The sequence below is a fragment of the Macaca nemestrina genome, chromosome 12, assembly GCF_043159975.1.
Source record: "Macaca nemestrina isolate mMacNem1 chromosome 12, mMacNem.hap1, whole genome shotgun sequence".
Taxonomy (NCBI): domain Eukaryota; kingdom Metazoa; phylum Chordata; class Mammalia; order Primates; family Cercopithecidae; genus Macaca; species Macaca nemestrina.
In genome coordinates this window covers 115,219,294-115,243,736 of record NC_092136.1, presented here as the reverse complement: position 1 = coordinate 115,243,736, position 24,443 = coordinate 115,219,294, and the positions used below count along the sequence as shown (strand labels likewise).

General features: G+C 35.1%; 1 protein-coding gene and 1 long non-coding RNA gene across 18 annotated transcripts in view; one reads left to right on the top strand and one right to left on the bottom strand.

Moving 5' to 3' along the window:
* Positions 1-24,443, top strand: part of LOC105476461 (cell adhesion molecule 1) — a 338,295-nt gene that overhangs the window by 111,381 nt on the left and 202,471 nt on the right. The gene's annotated exons all lie outside the window — the stretch shown is intronic.
* LOC105476459 (uncharacterized) overlaps positions 1-24,443 on the bottom strand; it is a 34,061-nt gene that overhangs the window by 2,248 nt on the left and 7,370 nt on the right. The window contains exons 3-4 of one of the 5 annotated variants that reach the window (XR_011611084.1): positions 22,871-22,991; positions 13,094-13,182 (exon numbers count right to left, since the gene is read on the bottom strand). This is a non-coding gene — a long non-coding RNA (uncharacterized lncRNA). Of the gene's footprint in view, positions 1-13,057; positions 13,183-18,313; positions 18,558-18,647; positions 18,743-22,870; positions 22,992-24,443 lie in introns of those variants that run through there. The other 4 variants (XR_984104.3, XR_984102.3, XR_003016785.2 and 1 more) reach the window with 4 other exon arrangements.

Below are 24,443 nucleotides of genomic sequence, written 5' to 3'. Positions count from 1 at the left end.
TGATCTGCTTTAAAAAGCAGATGTAGATTAATGCACTGGTTTAGTATTTTTCCCAACTTTTTCCTTTTCCTTTTCTTTATCTCTTTTCCCCCTTCAATTCTCTGGGATAATCCCGATGATAAATCTCAAAGAAGGCAGAAGAATTTGTTTGTTTTCTGTACTTTATGTCAATGATTCCCAAACTTGGAGAGCATCAAGAAATCCTGAATGCCTGCTATCACCCCCAAAGATTGTGATCTAATTGTTTGGGGGTATGGTTAAAAATATCTTTAAGTGATTCTGATATACAGACAAGTTTGCTTTCTGCTTGCTATATATGAATAGCTGAAAATTGATCAAAGGCAAGTCTAAATATCACACATGTACTTAATTTTTATAAATCTGTTGCGTCCCTTCCTACTTTATGCAAACTCTCATTTCCTCTGTTATAAGAACATACTATACAAGTAATCAATCTCTGACCATGAATTTTTCCCTTTCTTTTGGAATGAATAATGGATGAACATTAATTATCTCTAGTGTTTTGTTTTTTATTTTCTACTTTTAAAAAAAATTGGCTTCAAAATTTTAGGAAATTTTGCATCAAGACTATAAAACAAAAATCATGTGGCTCATAGGGAAATCAACAGGGCTCCCGTTTTAGAAACTTGATTAGCACTGGAAATTGAACTTTAGTTTTTGACGTTGGGTTGCACGCTATGCACCATCTCTGTAGTGTGCTCAGTCTGCATGCAAATTGTTTTCCTTAAGCTCTTTATAAATGATGAGATGACATTAAAAGAATGGTTTAATCATGTTTTTGTTTTTCAATATGTAATGCTAGAGAAGACGAGAAGTAGATTTCTTCATCTCATAAAACAAAGTACCTTTGCAATAAAGTTCTGACTAAAACCTAACCCGGCATTTTTTTTTTTTTTTTCATTTATCTTGGTTATTGCTTTTCACATGTCTCGTGGTTCTTGTAAACATGATTTCCCCTCTGGAGCTAGATAGAAAGCTAAAGTCATAAAGGAAAGTGTTGATATCCAAGCATCTTGCTTCTGATGTTTAGCCTTAAGAAATATATTTGAGCTTAAAAGAAAAGTAATAGGTTTGCTTGAATTTTCTTACTTTCCCTTCACATTCTCTTTTACTGCATGTATGGATAGCCCTAATACTTGCTTTAGATAGAGATCTGATGTAATTTTATGAAGCAGTGCTGTCAGATGACTGCAAAGGATGTTAATGTTTCTGTTGACACTGCTTTTGTAGACTTCCAAAGAGCATGTGCGGATGTTAAGTCTGTAGATCTAGATCTGTAAGCACAACCATTGTCTTTGTTTTAAATGTTTGAATTTGTTTTAGATAGTCAAAATGATTACTCTACCTGTACGTATTATGAAAAAGGGCTTCCCTAAGAGCTTGGGTAGTTTTTTCTTCTGATCATCCAGAAAGATTTTTTTCTTCTTTTTCTTTTTCTTTTTTTTCTTCAATAAATTCAGCCTTTTCCTAGCAGATGATTTATTACTGTGGTCAGTGACTCTGTATTTGGCTGATTTATTGAAAAGTTCATTTATTATCAATAAATTTAGTTTATATTCATGTTAAGAACAGTGCTAATGCCATAATGCTTTGTATTTTCTCATTTTTTTTCAGGTTTGTTCCTCTTTCATAGCTATGTGGATTAGGAACTAAAACTGAAAAGATCCCCTTTCAAATTTCAGATTGAATTTTAAGATACAAATTTTAATGAGATAATTTTGGAATGAGTGGACCTTATAAGGTTATTCAGAGCTGTGGATTTTTTTTTTTTAATATGGGAATAAGAATGCATTCTATTTTTTTAAAATGCAACCTCTATGTTTTTTTTTTGTCAGATACTGTTAACATTTGGTCGTTTTTTCTAATACTTTATTTCCTAAGACTTTATTCTTCTATTTGCTTAATGACAACCCTTAAAAGTATATTTTATCCCAACTTTTCTATTAAATCTTTCTTTCCTTCAGTCTTCTATGAAATCTGTTTCATTTAAAATTTTTTTCTAATTCTAAAGGTAGAATCTTTATGTTGATGGAAAAAGAGAATCCATAAAAGTATAGTTTAGAGGACAAAATTCAGCTATAATCCTACCAGAGAAAAATATTCTTGATATTAATATTTTTCACTTTCCATGCATATTACCATGCCTAGTTCAGATTAGACTCTTCTTGTTTTTATTTATTTACTATTATTTGTAGTCTTTTGTCTTTATAAATATTCTTCAAGCATACATTTTAAAGACTATATAATAATTAATTTTGTGGATGTATCATAATTGAATGGGCTATTTCTCCTTTTTTTTTTTTTTTGAAAGAGATGGGGTCTCACTGTGTTGCCCAGGCTGGTTTGTAGTGGCTATTCACAGGTGCAAGCATAGCATACTATAGCCCTGAGCTCCTGGCCCAAGAGATCCTCCCTGGGCCCAGGAGCCTCAGCCTCCTGAGCAGATGGGATTACAGGTGTACTACTGTGCCTGGCTTGTTTCACCACTTTTAATCCTCTAGATTTTTCTACTGTAAATACTGCTTTTATGAACATCTTTGTATTTGGTCTTTGCCTACATTTTATAGTGTTTCTTTGCAGGTTTCACAATTGAAATTTCTGGGTCAGATAATGGTTGTTTTGATTTCATTCCTCCTGGCTGGAGATGACCATCTTACTGCAGGGTCATTTGTGTTTGGGAATGTGAATGTTAAGTTTTTAAAGTATTTGATACATTATGTAGAAGAAAAATATAATTCTGTTTTAATTTGTGTTTATTTGCTGTCAGTGAGGTTGTTTTCCTCCAAAATTTTATTAACCATTTGCTTTTCTTTTCAGTAGCGTTTTAGGTTCTTTAGCCCATTTCTGAATCAGTGTTTAATGTGTATGTATATGTGTGTCTGTGTGGTATTTAATCAATGTAAATAGGCTTTTTAGAGTAGAGATAATAAACCCTTGTATGTCCTATTATAACTCTTTGAAAATTCTCTGCCTAATTTTTGCCTTTTCTGCTTGAATAAGAAAAGCTTTAAGAAATCATTGAACTTAATGAATGACTCATTTATTTAACAGACACTTATTGAGTATCTATTATGTGCCAGGTACTGGAGTAAATAGACAAATACCTCCCCCTGTATGGAACATATATTGGAGTGGGGAGTAAGAAATAAACAATTAACACAATAAATGAACAAATTGTGTAGTATTTTAAGAATGACAGCAACTGTGGAAAAAAATAAGCAGGATAAGAAGGAGTAGGAGTACTAGGGAAAGGGTTACAATTTTAAATAGAATGGTTGGGACTGGCCATAATGAGAATATGACATATGAACAAAATTGACTTGTTGTTTTTCTTGTATAGAAATATTTGTTCTTTGTGATGATATTGTTAGTGTGGGCCTGCTATTTTGTTTTTTAATAACACGATTTAATTCTGTGCTCTGTGGGTGATCTCCTTTTTAGGATAGCTAAAATGAATCACCTTGGTCCAGAGCCCTGCTATACACTGTTGAAGGGGTTTGTAAGTTGATCTTCCTGTTCACATGTATGGGCAGGAACTCTGCCTTTAATCAAACTTCACCTGCTGCAACACCAGAGCACTGAGTTTGTGGCTGCTGTATGTCAGAATGTGCATAGCTGTAAGAGAAGTTTTGTCAATGTGAATTTGAGGGCGGAGTGAGATTTCTTCACCGCCTGGTGAGAAATAATTTAATCTATCTTACAGTAAGTGCTAGTGTTATGTTTTGTTTCAGGGGAAAAAGGAAGAAACAATTTTCATGACGCAGGTGTTGAAATTTCTGGATCCCTCTCTGCCTCCCCCATCCTCCTCCTCTTTTGCCTTTTCCTCCTTCTTTTATTTCTACTTCTTTTTCTTGCTTAATTTTAGAATTTGATTCTGTTGCTGGGTGTTATTTATTCTCTGGCATAACCATTGCAGTTCATTTTTGGAGCTGTGCTCCAAAGCCATTCATATTTTAGAATGGAACTGTGTTGTTTTGTCATTCATCACTCAAGTCTGAAAGACCATTGTAATCGTTTTGCTGATAAAGAACATGAATGTGAAGAAGAAATAGTGGTAAACCAGACAGCCCTGAGAGTGTGTTGTCTTGAAAAGGAGCATGGGATCACAGAGAAGTTCTTTATTTTTGTTCATTTAAATTGATGAATTCTTTAAATTGTATGTCTAATTGTACTCTTTTTTTTTATAGTTTAATGCAGACAGGTTATAAGATTCTAGACGCTAATTCACACTGATTTCTTTGACAAGTTAGGAGACAATTGTTGATTCATAAAACATGAGAGGAACTTTGGGTAATTGTCGATTGTATGACTATTCTTTTATGCATTCCTATTGCTTTGCTATCGGCAGTCATTAAATGGATTCAATTTGAAATCTGAATGAGAAATTAGTGTATTCTTATGAATGTGCCTCACATAAATTTTAAATGAAGTGTTTGACTTTTTCATACACATCAACTTGGCAAAAGAATTTTAATTATTTCATTGGCTGAGTTTATGAGATTCATAGTTCAAGATTACTCAAATCAGGGTACATTAAGAAATAAATATAATTAAATGCTCACAAATGTGATGGTCTTAAACAGGAACTGAGCTGTAATAATTGTTTAACGTAGAAACTTCCTCTTTTGTTTTGTCATACACTATTCTCTTAATACTCCCAACCACTCCCCCAACCTTTTTTTTTTTTTTTTTTTTTTTTTTAAAGAGTAGCCTAACCTTTTGCTGGTGACTCCGGGAACCTATTAGAAAATGAATGGCGGTGCTGTTTCAATTTTCCTTTCAGCGTTTCAGTTAACTAAACATTTACATCTGATCATTGTCACCTAGTTTTTCAAAGCACAGGTGTTTTTTCTTACCCTTTCTCTGCCTCAGTCTCTGCCCCGCTTTTCTCCTTTTTCTCTCCCTCTGTCCCGTACTTCTCTCCTTCCTTTATTTCTCTACACTTTCTCTCTCCTCTCTCTCACCTCCCTTCCTCCCTCTCCTTCCTGTCCCCCAACCCTTTCCCCCTCTCCCTCTCTCTCAGTGAATATCACCATTTCCCAATATAATTGGGCTTGTCCAGTTCTACTTGTAGAATATTGGAGAATTTCATCTTGAACGTATACTCTGAGCAGGAGTAGTAAGAAATGTGACTGTTTAGCTAAAAAATTAATAGCTCGAAATCAGTGAAGCCACTGTCACATGCTCCATCTTTGTAAGCACCACTGCTTTTCCTTCTTTCTCCTGTGAGATGGGGGGAGGTGGGATGAGAGGGTAGACAGTAATCCCACAATCCTCTGATGGCTCAGAATAAGGAGAAAAGAGGCATCACTGGCTCCTGAATGTGTGGATGCACAACTAAAGTACTGCTTGTCATACTAGTCATCCCTAGTATGATTATCTCTTCCTAGTATGACTGTCTCCTAGTATGACTTCCCTGTTTCATTTCCCATCTTTGAGACTACAAGTAACTCAGATTCCATTTTGATAGTCACACATCCACAGTATCATTTACTTACATAACAGGTGTTCCCAAAGAACTTACGTAAATGTAACTTATTCCTATTAACTTTTATTAAATTATTTAAAGAATAAAGCTTCTCTTGTGTTATATAATTATTAGCCTATATATCTAATTAATTATTAGTAGAAAGGAAAAACATCATCCATGAACCATCTCCTAGGAACAGATGACCAATGTTGACAGTTTCTTGGATTTCTTTCTAGGCATTTTTGTCTAAGGTTTTTCCTTTTATCTGCCTGTTTTACTTAGTTGTGATCGTGCTGTATGTATCATCTTTAGTCCTGTTGTTTGCACTTAATATCATGTCATGTGTTTCCAATTGTTATAAACTTTTGTAAACATTTAAATACTGCATAGTGTTCTTTGGAATTTGCATAGCATAATTTAATTAACCATTCTCAGTTTTTGAAAACTACATGTGGTATTTTCAAGTTGTTTGTTTTTATAAACAATGCATTGACAAATATCTTTGCACATATGACTTTTTCCACATTGAGGTGATATTTCCAGAAATAAAGTTATGAGATTAAGAACACCGTGTATGTTATTTTAAATTCACAAGGCTGTGTGAGTGAAGACATTGTTTTGTTTGTTGTTGTTTACATTTTTTATTTGGAAATCGTTTCAAACTTACTGAAAAGTTGCAAAAATAGTACAAAGTACACCGTATTCATTTTACATGGATTCACCTCTTATTGACATTTTATTCCAATTGCTTTATCATTTGTGTCTGTGAACACTCCGTCTTTTTCACTCCTTCCTTCTTTTTCTTTTTCCCTTCCATTTTTCTCTGTGCATTTTTTTCTGCACCATTCTAGGGTAAGTTGCATACACCATGTCCTTTTGCCTCAAAATACATCAGAATATATTTCCAAAGAATAAGATTTTCTTATGTAACTATGGTATAATTATTAGCTTCAGGAAATTTAACATTGACATAATACTTTTATCTAATCTTCTGTCAGTGTTCTCCATATTTCAGTTTGGTCAATTGATCTAATGATATCCTTTATAGCAGTTTTCCTCCCTACAGTGCAAGATCCAGTCCAGGATTACATATTGAATCTAGCTATTATGTCTCTTCAATCTCCTTTAATGGGGAACAGTTCTTCAGGCTTTGTCTTTTGTGACATTGACATTAAAAAATATACAGAAGTCCCCCACCTCTTTTATTTTTTAAGTAAAAAAGTTTTTATTTGAGTTTGTCTGATGTTTTGTCATGAGGAGATTAAGGCTCTGTATTCCCAACCAGAATAATATTGAAGTAACATGTCCTTCAGTGTTATTCTGGAGATTACACTATTACATCCAGAGATATCCAATGTAATACCCAATGTCCTTCTATCCTTTGTTGGTGATAGTAATTTTGGTTATCTGATAAGGGCATTGCCTGTTTTTCTACTGTATAGTTACTATATTAACCCTTACAACTAATAAGCAATCCGTGGGAAGGCACTTTAAGAGCATGCAAATATCTTGTTCCTCTTCAAAACTCGCCCCTTAGATTTAACATCTATTGATGATCCTTGCTTGAACCAGTCTTTTCTATGGTGATTTTCCAACTATAACACTTCATCAACTTTTACCAGTCAGTAGTTAGCATTCTCCTATAAATAATTTTTCTATCCATCCATCCATCCATCCATCCATCCATCCATCCATCCACCCACTTTTCATTATCTATCTATCTATCTATCTATCTATCTATCTATCTATCTATCTATCTATCTATCTATCTATCTGTCTGTCTGTCTGTCTGTCTGTCTGTCTATCTTCTCTGTCTGTCTGCCTATCAGTCTTATTGACTTATAGACTCCCCTTTTTAATGGTATATATAGTTCATTACTTTCCTTATTTCAGTGCTCAAATTATCCTAGATTTAATTGGTGGGGACCCCTTTAGATTGTATCTTGTGTTCTTCTAATATACTCCTATCATTTTCTCAGCACTAACTTTTTCTGGTGTGAGATGTGCTAGCCTTATCTTGTCCTTTCTCTGCCCTAGCCCTGTAATCAACCATTTCTCTGATGACTTCTGTTTTTGTTTTTTGTTTTTGTTTGTTTGTTTGTTTTTAGAGGAGAAAGGTATTAGAAACCAATATTGGGGTACTAGGTATGCTACTTACTAACAGCGTAGATTTGATTCTAGGCCTTTTTTAGGAGACAGGAAAAATAATATACACACACATGCATGTATGCATACACAAGCACATATTTTAGGAATTATGAGTTCACAGTAAGACTTCCAAATTCAAACCATTTTCACAGAGAATGCTTATCTCCATTCTATAAGGTATTATTCTTCCACAGTGAAAACCCTGCCTCCAAACACATTTGTTCATTTACTCAGTCCTCTAATACATCTAAAAATAGATTCAAATTATGTCACCCATACTAGTACAGAAAAAGACCTACTAACAAAGTTCAGGACATGTTTTCCCTCCACACTTTCTTAGAATAGGGTAGATAGTAAAATTTTGAGATCATAACTTATATTATTCTTTTTCTCACCTCTCATCATAGTGGTTATGTTTTTAATTTGAAGTACATCCATTTCCCTTTGCTTCATTTTGCTTTCAATTTTAGGTTTTTATCTTTCCCATCTTTGTTTATTAATTTTATTTTTTGAATATGTGGAACACTAATGTGCTTTCCAAATTCAAAACTCTGTATAAAGGTATACTGAGACATGTATTACTGCTAGAAGTTGGTCATTTATTTATAGCAAATGGCGCTCCAGAATAACACTGAAGGACATAAATCTGCTATAAATAAATCTCCATTTATTTATAGCAAATGGAGATTTATAGCAAATCTCTTCGAGTTTAAAATGATCACCTTTATTCTTTTAAATTATTTTATTTTTTAATCAAGCATACTTATTAGACATTCAAAAGGAACAAAAGCAACCCTTGGTTCTTGTGACCAGCCTTAGCTTTTTGTATAGTAGAAAATAAGAAATGTTTAGTTCACAGATAAGGCAAGTGACAGGCACTTCATGACGAAGGCTTGCTTAGCCCCTTTGTCTTTGTGCTATAGGTTATGTTCCCTGCTTCCATACACTGTTGCTACCTGGTTGTTGTTGCTGTTTTTAAATTTTACCTTTTTGATGCTAGCTTACTGGTGATAAATTTCATTAGTTCCCACTCTTCTAGTTTAACTTTGAAAACATCTTTGAATGGTGGATATATCAAGTATGTACATTTTTCAAGGGTTAAACTCTTGATTACATGTTGCTTTGGTTGGATGTTTGTCTCCTCCAAAACTCACGTTGAAATTTAGTTCCCAGTATGGCAGTATTGAGAGGTAGAGCCTTTAAGAGGTGACTGCCCCCATGAATGGATTAATCTATTCATGGGTTAATGGATTAACGAGTTATAGATTAATGGGTTATAGAAGTGTAGAACTGGTGGCTTTATTTATTTATTTATTTTTGAGACAGTTTTTGCTCTGTCGCCCAGGCTGGAGTGCAGTGGCGCGATCTCGGCTCACTGCAAGCTCCACCTCCCGGGTTCACGCCATTCTCCTGCCTCAGCCTCCCAAGTAGCGGGGACTACAGGCGCCTGCCACCACGCCCGGATAATTTTTTGTATTTTTAGTAGAGACGGGGTTTCACCGTGTTAGCCAGGATGGTCTCGATCTCCTGACCTCGTGATCCACCCCCTTCAGCCTCCTGAAAGTGCTGGGATTACAGGCGTGAGCCACCTCGCCCGGCCAGACTGGTGGCTTTATGAGAAGCGGAAGAGAGATCTGAGCTAGCAGACTCAGCCCCTTCACCATGTGATGCCCTGTGCCAGCCTGAGACTCTGCAGAGAGTTCCTTCAAACAAGAAGGCTCTCACCAGATGTGGCTCCTTGACCCTGTACTTTTCAGCCTCAATAACCATAAGAAATTAATTTCTTTTCTTTATAAATTACCCCGTTTCTGGTATTCTGTTATAAACAACAGAAAATAGACTAAGACTTGTCTTTTTTTTAAACAATAAGATTTAAAAATACATTTAATATAAAGACTGACATATATACCAGCTCTGCATAGGATATAAGTGTTCCTCCCACTTAGGGTTGTGGTCAGATATATAGGCTTTCTTTTTTAATATTTGCCCATGCAATAGTCTCATGTCCTTTTCTTGTTCAAAATTACAACTGGAGTTTGTGGAATGGTGGACTCACAACAGTTAATCCTGAGTGACTTAATGAACTGCCAGACAGGTTAAGGTGAAATGGTGTTCCAGGACAGATCTTGATTTGTAGAATTAAGGCTGGCAACAAACTTCAAAATTGCTCCTTTCATTCCAGCAGGTAATTTTGTTGGAGGTAACTCATGTAATCTTAATATCTGAATGTGTTCAGTTTTATCCTGTTCTTGTATAGGAAATCCCAGTGCAGGGAAGAAATAAAGTAGCTTGAACACCAAAGATACTAGAAAGGTAGAGTCTAGGGAGCTGTCAGCAAGCTTTGCTTGTATTTTTGATACTGGTCAGTTGTGACTTTTGTGAAGTCAAGGAACTTAGAAATGGAGATGAAGGGAGACTGCCTTTGTGCAGTCAATTAGCTGGTCTGGGCAGTCAATTTGAGTGGTGAAATTAAGGCTTTATCTACTTATATTTGGGAGGGATTTTCTGGCAGATTGCAAAATCTTGATTAAGTTAGCTCCAGTTTAATATGTACCTGAGGTGGGCTCTTTTTTTGTTTTCTTTAATCCTTTACATTTTCTTGCTATAAACAATTACGAATTGGTCCACTTCTTATTAGATAGACTTTGTATACATTCCAAGGCAAACATAAAGTAAAAATCATATTTTCAAATATATAATAGAATAATTGAGATGATTCTCAGATGCATGTCCCTTAGTAGAGTCACAGTAAAGGCATTTGCTGGCTGGCTGGCTGGAGGCATTGTTTTATTGCCTGTTTCAACTCTGAGAGAAGTGAACAGATGGAGACCTGTATTAGAAGTACTCACACATAGGAAAAGCTTTGGAATATCTTTAGCATTTTACTCAGGAGCAGCAAATCCTATTTCCACAATTTTGTAATTGTTAACATGTTATGTTGTTAAGCCTTTTTTCCCATCTGCATTTAATGGGTCAGTTGTTTCTAACTTGTTCTTTTGAAATTTTTAATTGAAAATCTGTTTTTTTTTTTGTTTGTTTTGAAAGCACATTTTAAAAATAAATATATGATGTTCAGCTAGGTGGCTAGGTGGTAAAAAACTAAAATGAGTATGAATGTATGTTTTCTGTAAGGGTTCTGAAAGCAATAATAGGATCTCTTTAAGCTCTACTGTATAGGGAGGCGAGTGATCCATCAAAAGCACAGTCTTAGATTTGAGTCTTCTATTTAGATTAGGAACGTTAAGAAAGATGGATGGTAAATGTCTTTTAGCTGCATTGTCTCCAAAACATGAAATGGAATCTAAAGACTCTCAAAGAAGGTTTCAATTACACTAGCAAATGACTTGAACAAGGATTGGGTAAGGGGAGGTCACGGGCCAATGGAATGCCAGTTGTGGATTTATATTGTTTAAAATGAAAACATTATTTCCATTAACCCCTTTCCACTAACACCTCCACCAGAGTTATTTTCAGACTGTACGTTTTTAGGTGTTAGTCATACTTGATAGAAATTCCTTATCACAAGTGTGAATTGCACAGCCTTTCCATGAGTATATATTTTTTCCCTGTCCAATACACAATCCAGGGTTTCATTTGGCTAATCCTCTAGAGAGGTACTGGCATCCCTATGTTCTTCAGACTTGATTTTAAAATGTAGCAGTAAGCTACCCAGTTGCAAAGAAGCATTTGTAAATGTTTTAATTAAAAAAAAGAATAAATGGATTCTGTGTTGTGGTTTTCTGTGATAACAGCCAATCGACTGCCAAATCACACTGTGTACTTGAGTTTTGGGAGGGAAAAGTCTAGGTTTAAGGGTGACTCTCAATGGATTTGCCCTTGACTGTCAATGTGGGTTTGAGTGTGGTTTTTGCCCTCTCACTGCAAATGGAGAAAAGAGTTGGTAAGCAGAGGATGAAGCATCCTTTTAATGAGTCGGCTATAGTGTGCACTCAGGGCAGACACTTTAAAAGAGCACCATTAATTTGAATAAAACAGGAGAAGGTAGGTACTTTGTACATCCATAAAGCACTGAAGGGGATAAATCCAATTATCTGTTCAATATTTAATGGCCATAAAGTTAAAAATTTTAAAGGCAGTACCTCGGAGACTGCTTAGTCAATTCTGTCCATATTATTTTTGACATTCAAAAGTCAAGGTAGAATAGCCATATTGATGGCAGTGCTCATCACATTGGTCTGCCGATTTAGTGGCAGTGACCCTGGGATTTGTGTTTCTCTACACAGATGAAGATTAGTTGCAATTTTTTTTTTTTCCAGGAGCTCTTAGGGAAACCTTGGGATCTACTGAGCTTCCAACCTGTTTCTTTCAGTCCTTTGCTATTGGCTCTTGCTATGAAAGGTAATTAAGGGTGATTAACTTAAAAATTCAGGTGCAAAAGAACCAGAATAAGGATCAGCTGTTTGGGTTAATATTGCTTTTTAAAGAAAACAGGGGATTTTAATAAAATCTATATTTCAAAAATTCCTAAGAAACTCTGTTAGAGACTCTAAAATTCCAACCCAATTTTTATAAACTTTTTGCACTGTGTATATTTTCTAAGCAAGTCATGGGGGAAAAAGGTAATTTTTAAAGTCGGCCACGTCTGTCTGTTCTACAGCTGTACTTAGCCGCTGATGGCAGGTGGGCATCACTCTGTGGTTCAAAGGCAGCTGAATCATAAAGCTTCTAAGAAAATCGATGCTGTAGCGACACTTGGAATGAATGTCAGTATGACAGAGTGATTTTCGTGATATGGTCTTGAAGCTTTATTCTTCTTGTCTATTAGCTAATACAGGAGCCTAATTAGTCATTAACATGCTCTCACCTTGTATGGTCCAAACTATAGAAGCATATCTTACTGTACTTCAGAGAATGTAACTGCTGGTTACCTTTTCACTTATTCTGTTTTATATATTTCCTTTCGCATTGAATATTCTCCTTTTGTACATTTCTGAAATAGAGCTGTATGCTCCCTGGGCATGGATAGCATTGGATCCCTTTCAACATAGCTTCAGTTGCCTGTAGCTATCTACATGTTTATTTATCTAAACTAATACTAGGTACAGATAAATTTTGACACGATGCAGGTATACTGTTAAAATGTTATAGAGGAATCATGCAGGAAGACAACTTTAAAATAGATTAAAGAAGCAAAAGTTAATACATTGCATAAATTAGGAGATGATAATAAGACTTTTGTTTTAAGATATGACAGAGTTTTTAAAAGGGCCAGCCTATTGTGAGAGCTTTTAAAGAGTCTGTGATTTTCCTTGGGAATACATGTAAAGTCCTTTTCTTTTTCTTCTCTATTTTGCTACCATTTCCCTTTAAAGGGAGACTTGGTTTGTTTTACTCTATTTTCAAATGCAAATTAAGCTTATTCTTGTCACATGTACCATCTCTAAGGATGATGCTTGCTGAAGTCTAAAACTATTTAGCGTTCCTGGATCTTACAGTTTTAAGTAGATTGTTCCTTGTTTTGCTTCAAGTGTCTTGAGTGATTTGGCTATTAAACCAGCAGAAACCTTTGTTTTCTTAGTTTCCTATAAAGGAAATAAAGGTGAGAAAATAATGATTTCCTGGATAATTCAAAGAGAAGATTTAACATACAAATCCCTAACATGCCACTATACAAGGACTTGCAAATCAGCTTATGTTACAACTCAGCATGACAATTGGTAAACTCATTTATTTTTAAAGAGCTTTTATATGTGATACATGTTAAAAGAGCCAAGAAGAGCAGGACTTTTAGCACTGTTCTTCTTGAATATAACATATATGTTTCTGAACTCTTACTTGGGGTATTTCATTTGTTTGCTCATTCTTGATCTGCACAGCCCTTAAGCTGTAAGCTTTTTGAGGACAGGAAACCTCTCGTGCATTTTATATTCCTAGAATGTATTGTTTTTTTTCTTGTATGACTTCCCCCCGTATCTTTATATTAACAGTATTATTATTTACATAATATTTCTCTTTAAATTGGTTTACCTTTTTACCCAACCTCATCCAAATCAGTATTAGCCATGAAATTACAGGTCTGTTGGGCTGTATCTTCTTTTAATACATATTAATATTTACATTAAAATCCTAATTATTGCCACACGCGACCGCCTGTAATCGTAGCACTCTGGGAGGCTGAGGCGAGTGGATCACTTGATCGGGCTACTGCACTCAAACATAGGTGACACAGCGAGACTTCTGTCTCAAAAAAAAAAAAAGAAAAAAGAAAAGAAAAAAAATCCTATTATTAGAACTTATAAATTTTTATTTGTGTACCACTTAAAGTCATCTCATGCATCACACTTGAGGAACGGTGCCCTAGCGTAGCCTTGCACATTCTCACATTTAGTCACTATTTGTTTAATTGTGGAGGGGAGGGAATAAGATTAATGTATTTAGTGTGTCAAATATTGCTTTCAATAGTGTACCTGTGGTTTCTCTTTTAATCCCTATAACAACGAAATGAGAAGATGTCTCCATTTTATACACAAGGAAAGCGAGGCTCAGAAAGGCTAAATGACTTTCCCAAGGTCAAATAGTGTAGTAAAAATTAGAGCTGAGCTATGAGTCTAGGTTTATCTGATTTCAAAGCTTGTACTGTTTTTGCTATATGTTGTGGACTCCCAGTAATTAGTGGGTTAACATTATGCATTACTGTCTGCTTTCCTGTTGTTACTCCTCTGTGGTTAGAATAGAGTTGACACTGAATGGTATTTACAGTTTGTCATTTTCTTCTGGAATTGCATTTTGCATGGTCTTGAAAGTTGTCGTTACCACCTTCTTTTTTTTTTTTTTTTTTTTTGAGATGGAGTCTCACTCTGTCGCCCAGGCTAGAGTGCAGTGGCACGATCTCAGCTCACTGCAACCTCCACCCCCAAGGTTCAAGGGATTCCCCTGCCTCAGCCTCCCGAGCTGGGATTACAGGTGGCCGCCACCATGCCCAGCTAATTTTTTTGTATTTTTAGTAGAGATGGGGTTTCACCATCTTGGCCAAGTTGGTCTCAAACTCCTGACCTTGTGATCCACCCGCCTCGGAATCCCAAAGTGGGATTCAGGCGTGAGCCACCTTGCCTGGCCTGTTATCACCTTCTTTTTAAGGTTTGTATGAAAGGGAGCCTCTTCGCACTACTGAGAGGAATATGTTTGTTTTGGATTTTTAAAAAGTATCGCTAATTAAGAGTTTAGACAAATATTAAGCTTCTTATTTAAGTTAGAGGTAGCTTCTCTCTCTGCAGTTGTTTTTCACTTTATGTAGCCTAAATCATCAGAGATAAAACCTGGAGATGATTTGATTCTCATCCAAAATGAGTGCCTGAGTTTCATTTGCAGCATACACATATGATCATCTAACTGTTGCTTGATTACCTCTACTTATGGTGTTCTCACTGTCTCCTCTTTTAACTATTACTAAAAAATGAAAGAGGGCATCGACAACCATAGTCTTTTAATACTAATATCCTAGTATTTAAAAGTTGAAAAGGGGCCTAATGTTTGCTTAATCAATTTATTTATTTTGGTGGTAGAGAATAGAAAAAGTTGTAAAAATATTGTTTGCCTTTTGATAAATTCAGAAAACATTTTCTATTTCCCCTTAAATCACTTGGTTTCCATCTCAGATAATCATTAGGGTTTCATTTTCATTCAGCTGGATAGCGTACCCAGAGATTGTTTAATGGGATCACTTACACTGATGGATGGTTTAATATTTTGAAGATAGCACACAGTAGCACTTTTAAGAGAATAATCAGGACTGGCATGTGAGGGCTGAGAATTGCTTGAGTTCAAAATCAGAGCTAGTGTAAGTACAGTTTTGTGTAACTTCTCTTTGGCTGCCAACTGACCATTTTATACTTCTTTTCTTTCCCCGATTATATTTTTCTTGGTTTCCTGTTTGACTTATATTCCAAATTCACTTTACATCTTTGAAATTATGAAAATAAGGAAATAGAGGAACTGTATTTCTTCCTTTCTGAGTGTAACATCTGGACGCTCTGGTTTTAAATGCGAAGGGGCTGTAAACCCTAGGAATACAATGTCTTTTGAGGACCGGAACTAGTACGTTTTCAGAACTGACTTCAAATAGTTTATTTCACTCCATTGATCTGACCTATATCTGTTGATTTTTATTATATAGTCTATACTGAAGGGGGAGGAAGAGGCTGCAGTTTTACTATTACCTCATAAAATTAATTGGTAGCTAAAACAAATATTATTAAAGATACTGTATTTTATAATGTACCTAGGTGATTGACACAGTTTCTGTAGGGAGTTTTTGTTTTTCTGTGTTTATGTCAATAAACTCATAAAATCTGCAGAATGAAATAAGTCATAATTTCATTTTTACTATCAAAAAACGAAGTTGACCAGAAGCATGACCACGTAGTTCCTCCCAATGACTCAAACAAGTAAACAATTTAACATGTCTTCATAACACAGGGTTTTGCTCGTATCAAGAAACACGGTCACCACCCCTTGGCTGTTCAGTGTAAGGGGCTTAGCTTTATTGAAGTTGAAAAATCTAGTGCAGTGCTTTGTCAGCTAGTGAATATTTTGAGCTTCTTTATTTTCCCCGTTGCTTTTTTACACAAATGTGTAAAATATTGGTATCACAAGAAAATCAGACTATATTTGGTCTTCTAAAATGTAACTCCATTGTCCCCATGCTGGACTGGATTTCTTTTTAATGTGCTGTTTTCCTCAACCCAACCTTTCTATGGGGAAGAGTAATAAGTTTATGGTCAGTATTGTGGATATTTTAATTGAAGATAAATGAGTTTTCTTTTTAAATGTCTTCACTATTACATATCTTCAGTTTTATTATCCTAACTTTAGTAGATTGGCAAAGCCAGATAATCTTAACAGCCCTAACCTGATTCAGCATTCATTACTGCTGCTAAATTAAATAAGACCTGGCTAATAGAAACATGGCTGGTGCAGCCATTCTTCAATTTAATTAGAATATTATACATTGCATTGCACTTATATGTGTATACCAGAGACAAAACTTTATAATCAGTTTGTAAGCACTCATGCTACATCCTCTAGCTATAGACATTTATCATTTATTGTGAAATCTCCTATTATGGGAAACTCTTTAAATTATTAAATATCAGGATTGCTTGAAGGGGTGAAGACGGGGCTAGCTCACTTAACGTGACATCAAAGGTTAGGAATTTAGGTCTCATTCTACTATAGCAGAGATTGGCAAAGTTTTTCTGTAAAGGGCAAGGTAGTAAATATGTTAGGTTTTGTGGGCCATACGGTCTCTTTCACAACTACTCAGTTCTGCTGTTGTAGTGTGAAAGCTGCTGTAGACAATATGTAAACGAATGAGCATGGCTGTGTTCCAATAAAACTTTATTTATGGACACTAAAATTTGAATTTTATGTATTTTTCGGGTGTTGTGATATATTCTTAAGAATTTTTTCAACCATTGGCAAATACTATTCCTAGCTTCCAGTCTTTACAAAAGCACATGGTGAACTGGATTTTGATCACAGGCCTTAGTTTGCTGACCCTTATTCTGAAAGAAAGTTTCCTTTCTTACTGTATTTTAGTTTTCTTATTTATTTATTTATTTATGTACTTATTTACTTACACTTCTTTGATGGTTTGCTCTGTATCCGTGCGGTTTTCCATAGTGCAGGAAATGTGGACGGAATGAATTTTCCTGTCATTCTTTTATCTGTCAGTCTCTGCTTGATGTGGCAAAGGAGAATCAGGTGTTCAACCTCCAATGAGAGTAATTTCTGATATCAGTTGGTAGTTGCTGTTTAATTCTCAAGGTGCAGACAAGGCGGTGGAATTGACTTATCTCATTTTCACATTCTGGGAGATGATCTGTTCATCCTGAGGATGCTGTCAGTTTTCTGGTATTACTCTCCCTGCGTGGTCATTAACAACAGCAGAGTCCATAAATTGATCCCAGGTTTGAATTGTAAGTTGTTGGCCCTGAAAACTTGGTGAACAAACTTGCTGTCAGTGTTTGTATTGATGGAAATAGTCTGAGGTCAGCTTCATTACTGCACCCTAACTGTCTCATACATTGTCCGTTGATTTTTAGGTTGTGTTGCAAGAGGGTTCTTGTTTCAGACACTTGCTGCCAGACATAATCACCTCAAATATTTACAGTACAATGAATCATTCAAACTTAAGGTTGGCAGTGTCTTTTCGAAATGGTGTTCGTGAAGGACTGGGTTAATTTATCAGATACAGATTTTGAGAAATTCTTTTCTCTTAAAGCAAAGGTTCAATTTGCTAATAAATCAGTGGCAACTCTGTCTTCTGACACTATGGATACTTGTCTGTTCCACACTGAAGCTTGCCACTGGCATCTTTTGCAAGAGCGGACATATTCTTATCTATAAAGTGTTTTCTAGATTTATTCAGAAAAAAAATAAAGTGGGAATACTAGTTTCTTTCTTGAATAATGGAACTTAAAGATAGATCGAGGTGTATGAGTTATTACTGTTGCCCATTTTCAATGGCTACCGAGCTTTGGCGATTATTATCAGCTTATTTCTAGAATTATTTATTAAGCAGGGAATTTTATTCATGGTCAGATTTGTAATTTTAGCTAAGCTCTGATCAGATCACCTTGTGGTTTCTTGCAAACATTTTTAGTCCTTGTTTTGCGTCATCATGAAAGAAAATTTAACAAAAAAGATGTGTACTTGTCTAACTCCTGGGCATTTTTATTTATTCATTTATTTTTGGCCCTGTGGTTTCTCTCTCTGAGGTGATTGGAACACACCAGACCTCTCAGAAGTGTTCCGCTGTTTCCTTCCTCCCAGTAAGCAAATTATTTGCAAGTGACTTGAGAATAATTTCAAGTATTGGAGAGCTTTCTTCTCAACCACCCTTGCCAATGTTTTAGGTGATACACAAAGTTCTGTAGGTCAGCTTGAAATCATAATGCTTGCAAGGAAAAAAAAAATTAAAATTGACTTCAAAGGACAACTCTGACACGGTCAATTAATAATTAAAACAGTTTTTTAATGAGCTATGCAATTACCTGTATGTCCCTGGAGATGATGGTTTATGGTATTATTGCGGTGCCCTTTCTTTAGTCATGGCGCATGACATTTGTAATTTAAAGCCGGCTAGACATTAAAGTGACAGAACTTTCATTAACCTTGTCTAAAGTTTGCTGATGACAAATGACTTATAAAACATGCTGTTGTCAAAATATACCACATATTTAAGTACCTTAAAAGTCCTGTGGGCTCTGAGAAGCTATGGAGACTCAGAGAGAGACCAAGGCCACCAGTGTCCTGTGGAATTACTCGACAGAATCCCCGGTGTCTGGCACTATTTCTTTGTACTCAGGTAAGTGGTACCTGCTTCAGAGAAGAGCTTAATGTACTTTTCATGGATCTCTGGTTCAGGTAGGTTTCCCATGGGTTTTTGTACCACATGACATGATTCTGTCAACCAGTGCTTTATGACTATTGAATAATTTCTTCTAAACCTGCTTTGATATGTAAACTTTCAAGTCTTTAGAAGCAGTTTTATTTTTTCAACTTGAAACCAATTAGCAATTATGTTTTGATTTTAGCTTTTTTTGTATCTTGGCTTTCTAAATTCTTAGCCCTCTGTTTGTGCTATGCCGTACCTCTCTCTATTTTTATTTGTTTTCTCCCTGTATTTGAAATTTTCATTTGTTGTAGAAACTATATAGAAACATCCTCTAATTTTAAAAAATTTTCTCATCATACTTCTTTTAGAGGAATATCTTGAAATGCTACCAAGGGAGATATTGCAGGTGACTATCCTTTTATATTATAAAAATAATAAATATATAGTAATTAACATTAATGTGCAGATATTTTTTGCCAGGCATTAAGCTAAGAGTTCCATCTCATTTAATTCTCTTGGTAGCCAGCGCTTATAGCACTATTTTCCCATTTACAAATTTGAAACCTGAAGCACAAAAAGATTAAGTACTTGCTTACTGTCTCATAGCTTGTAGATGAACCAGGATTCACATCCTGACTGACACCAGAGATATTATTAGTAACCACCAAGCAACATGGCTTCTCAACTCACTTTTGTTTTTGTTTTTTCAAAATAAATTATAAGTTTGCTATCTGGAAAGATAAAGTATAGCAAACTTACAATTTATTTATTATTTAATAATTATAACAACCACCTTTAATAATTAAATAGAAAGAATTGTTATTTCATGTTTGTGCTATTCAGTATACCAATAAATATATGCTGGACAGCATACCAGCAAATATGAATTTAATATTGTAAGCCAAAGTTGAGTATTTACAGCTTATTCAAGAGACTTGTTAAGAGAAATTATAACCACCTTTTAACTCAAGTGGCATATGATAGGTACTTCATAAGTATTTGCTATTATTATTATTATTATTATTATTAACATACTCCCTACGTGTAATATATCTTGATTCTGTCATGGGTCTGTGTTTGAGGATTGGTTCCAATATAATTAGAGACTACAACTTTAACAACACATTGTTTTATTCCGTTTGGTTAATGTCCATACATTTCTTAAACACTATGTAAGTATTATACATTAAAAAGTATTAAATACTGTCATCCTATCAAATGCATCTTTTTGTTCATATTGCTGAATAGTAGTCTACTCTTAACTATTTTTTAGTTGAAGTATAACACCAGGGAGGTACACATAGTGTAAATGTACAGCTCAGTAAATTGTCACAAAATGAACACCCGAGTAACCATTACTGAGGTCAAGAACTTTGCCAGCAGCACACCCCGGAAGTCTTCCTCATGGCTTCTCAAAATTACTACTCTTCCTTCCTCCCCAGTGATAACCAAGATTTGAACTTTAATGCCATAGTTTTGCATTTTTTGTTTGCTTTTGCTTTTGACATTTTAAAAACTTCTTATTGTTGAAAATGTCAAACATACAAAAGCAGAGGGCATAGTGTATTGAATATCATGTTCTTATCACTCAACTTCAACAATTATTAACTCATGACCAATGTTATTTCACCTGCAATCTCACCTACTGTCCCTACCATGCATCATTTTAAAGGAAATTATAGACATTGTATTATCTTTCCATAAAGATTTTGGTATATATCTCTAAAAGACAGGGATTCTTTTTAAAAAAGATAACCACAATATTTTCTTACCTAAATACTTTCATACCAACAATATCCAGTCAGTATTAAAATTCTGTAATTGCCTTGTATTATTATTACTTTGAAAAAAAAATTTTTATTTGTTGAGTCAAGAGTCAAATAAAGTCCATGAGTTATAACTACTTGATTAGCATGCCAAGTTTTTTTTAACCTATAGCTTCTTCACCCTTTTTTCTGCCTTGAAGTTTCAGAAACTGGACTGCTTGTCCCATAATTGCCCACAGTCTGATTTTGCTTACTATGTCTTCCTGATGTTGTTTAACATGCTTTTTAAAAATTTTTTGATTTCTTGTTAGTCAAATAAGTCTATCAGATTCAAGCTTACTTTCCTTTTTTGGGGGGATGGGAGAGTATAAAGGGCAAGAATACTTCATAGGTAGGTACATAATGTCTGTACCTTTTTGTATGCATGTGGTGTCAGTAACCATTTGAAGATCATTGTGTAGATTTATTCTTTCAGTGAGGGCCGCAAAATGGTGAGGATCTTATTCTGCCATTCCTTCATAAGGAGAAACTTCCCCTTATCATTTAACTTAAGGTGAAGTATATAGAGAATGGCAAGACAGATGACTGATTCTTTATCTTTATTTACTGATTTTCACAATAGTTAGTTGGTTCTCAGCACCCTTCAAAGATAATTATGAAAGTTTTTTTTTTGCTTTAGTATTATTTTGAATATATAGGATTAAACATACTTATGCTTCAATCCATTCAATTATTATTCTTATTGATATTCAAATTATCCTGCTTTTGGCCAGTGGAAGACTCTTTTAATTTTGACCCCAGAACCTTTGCTAATATCCTTTTCTGATTGTGATAAGATATTCGAGGCTGATCTTAGAAAGTTTTTTATTTTGTTTTGTTCTTGCCTCAGACCTGGAATCAGCTATTTCTCCTAGAAGCTCATTTCTTTTAGTGGGAAGTGTTATTTAGAAACTGTACTCTGGTCCCTGGGGTATGCTTATTCCTACTGGGTAGGTCACATTTTTAGATCTTTTTAGCATACAGAACTAGGAAATGTATTGTTATTGTCTTAAAGATAAAATGTATAAGGACTCCATTTTGACTCTTCCAATTCAAATTCAAGACTACATAGCTTTCACTTAAAATCATGCATTTGCGTTTTCATTCATGCATGTGAAAAATCCTGACACCAACACTGGAGATTCTGAAATTGGGATACATCATACACACAGTAATGTGGTTTCTGGGAGGTAAAGCTTGGCATCTGCATTTTTAACAAGTTCCACAGGTGATTCTGATACTCACCAAAGGATGAGAACCACTGATCTATTTTTTATGAACTATTTTATGTTATAGATACTTAAATGGAACCTCCCATTTTCTTCTTAGAATCCCTGTTTTCTTTGTTCATTGTCCATTCTTTTTTCTTTTTTTTTTTTCTTCTCTTTCTTTCTTTCTTTCTTTTTTTTTTTTTTGAGGCAGTGTCTTCCTGTGTCACCCAGGCTGGAGTGCAGTGGCATGATCTCAGTCACTGCAACCTCTGCCTCCCAGGTTCATGCAATTCTCATGCCTCAGTCTCCTGAGTAGCTGAGACTACAGGGGTGCACCACCACATCTCGCTAATTTTTTTATTTTTAGAAGAGATGGTGTTTCGCCATGTTGGCCAGGCTGGTCTAGAGCTCCTGACCTCAAGTAATCCACCTGCCTCAGCCTCCCAAAGTGCTGGGATTACAGGCATGAGCCACTGCGCCTGGCCAAGATTGACGATATTCTTGATGAGCCACCTGTGTACAACCTGAATTCTTTTCTTGTTTAACTCATTGCTCTGTGCATCTGATAGAAAAGACTAGTTATTTCACTTCTGTGAAAGCCAGTCTGCAGTTAACTTTGACCACTTGGAATGCTAAAATACAGGTGAACCTCGCAACTAAGGCTCTGCCTGAGGCCAGAGAGAGAACCCCCCCTCATTGCTTTGAGCAGAATGCCTGGTACTGGAGTAGATTTGCTTAAGGGCAACTCTGCATTTGATAAAATATCAGAGCAATTGATGTCCTTGTACCCTTGTTCCTTTTCTTTCCTCTTATGCAGAAATGTTAATTGACAATCAAAGGAGTAACAAGTGCATACCTGAATTCACAAGCCTTTGGGGCCCATCTTTAATACTTCTGCAGATCCAGGCCTGGTTTAGGTTCTGCCTTCTTTCATCCATGCTCACCTGAGAGTTCCAGTGTTTTCCTTGTTCTTGTTTCTGCAATCAGAGTTCTAAAATTTGACTCTAGCTGGTCATTTTATCGCTTCTCTCTGTTAGAATAGACTATAGATCTATATCAGAACATTTAACTTTTAATTGATTTGTATTGATAATAGGTGAAAAAGAAGTTAATTAGCCTGGAAATGACTATATCGTAAGATCAGACTTTGGTTAAAAATTTAACCACACTAATTTTGATAATCTTCTACATTCATTTAATATTAGCTTTGTTTTGTGTTAAATTTGCAAACTTTCACATTTTTATCAATGTTCTTGAGGGGGAGGCTAAGATACTCTCAATTTATGGTGCAAAATGGAACTTTAGGTCAATAATTTGACCTCTGTGATTTAGGTCACACATCTTATAAGTGGAGGAGCGACTACTCAATCTGATTCCTGGTATTTTTTCTGTTATAAAGCACACTCTTAAAAAGAAAGAATTCAAAGTTGCTTCCAAAAGTGCAATGTAAGAAAAATAATTTTAGGAAAGGTCAAAAATGATTAGAAGAAAGAAGTGAGAATTCTGTTAATTTAGTCTGGCTTTGAGATTTCTGTTTGTTAGCCAAGACATAAAGGGAAAACTTTGGCTCATAGAATACTTATCTGATTAAAGAAAGCACATGAATTTGCATGGAATGCAGACTTTTTTTGGCATTGAATTCTCTGAAGAATATATTATATGATCCTACTAGGGGATATTTGTAGCAATGAATTATACCTTCACTGCTGATTTTGTGAAAGATGTAAAAGTAAACTTCAAATGAGCATTTTTCATACTCTTCTTAACCATTATCACATGAACTTATTGCCAAGGTTTTAGGTATGATGCTGTCAGATGAAAAAGGTACAAGATATATGCTTAAGTGAAGCATTTACACTAGGTTTTAGTGTTGATGCAATGTATCTTTTCTCATTATTTTACTTTTAACCTGTTAGTCTTTATGTTTAAAGTGATTTTCTTATTGTAAGTATGTAGTTGGGTCTTAAAAAAATCCATTGGCCGGGCGTGGTGGTGGGCACCTGTAGTCCCAGTTACTTGGGAGGCTAAGGAAGGAGAATGACTTGAACCCAAGAGGCAGAGCTTACAGTGAGCCCAGATCATACCACTGCACTCCAGCCTGGGCGACAGGGAGACTCCGTCTCAAAAAATATAAATAAAAAATAAATCCAATCTGACAATCTCTGCCTTTTAATTGGGTGTTTAGATCATTTACTTTTAATGTTCTTACTGCTGTGATTAATTTTTAAATTATCTTACTATTTCTTTTTTATTTGTATCATCTGCTCTTTGTTCTCCTTTCCTTCTTCTTCTTTCTTATTTTGTGTTGATTATTGTTTATTATTCCAGTTTATCTCCTCTGTTGGTTTATCAGCTGTAATTCTTTGTTTTAATGGTTATTTTAGAGCTTATTGTATGTATCTATAACTTATCAAAGTCTATGCAAATGA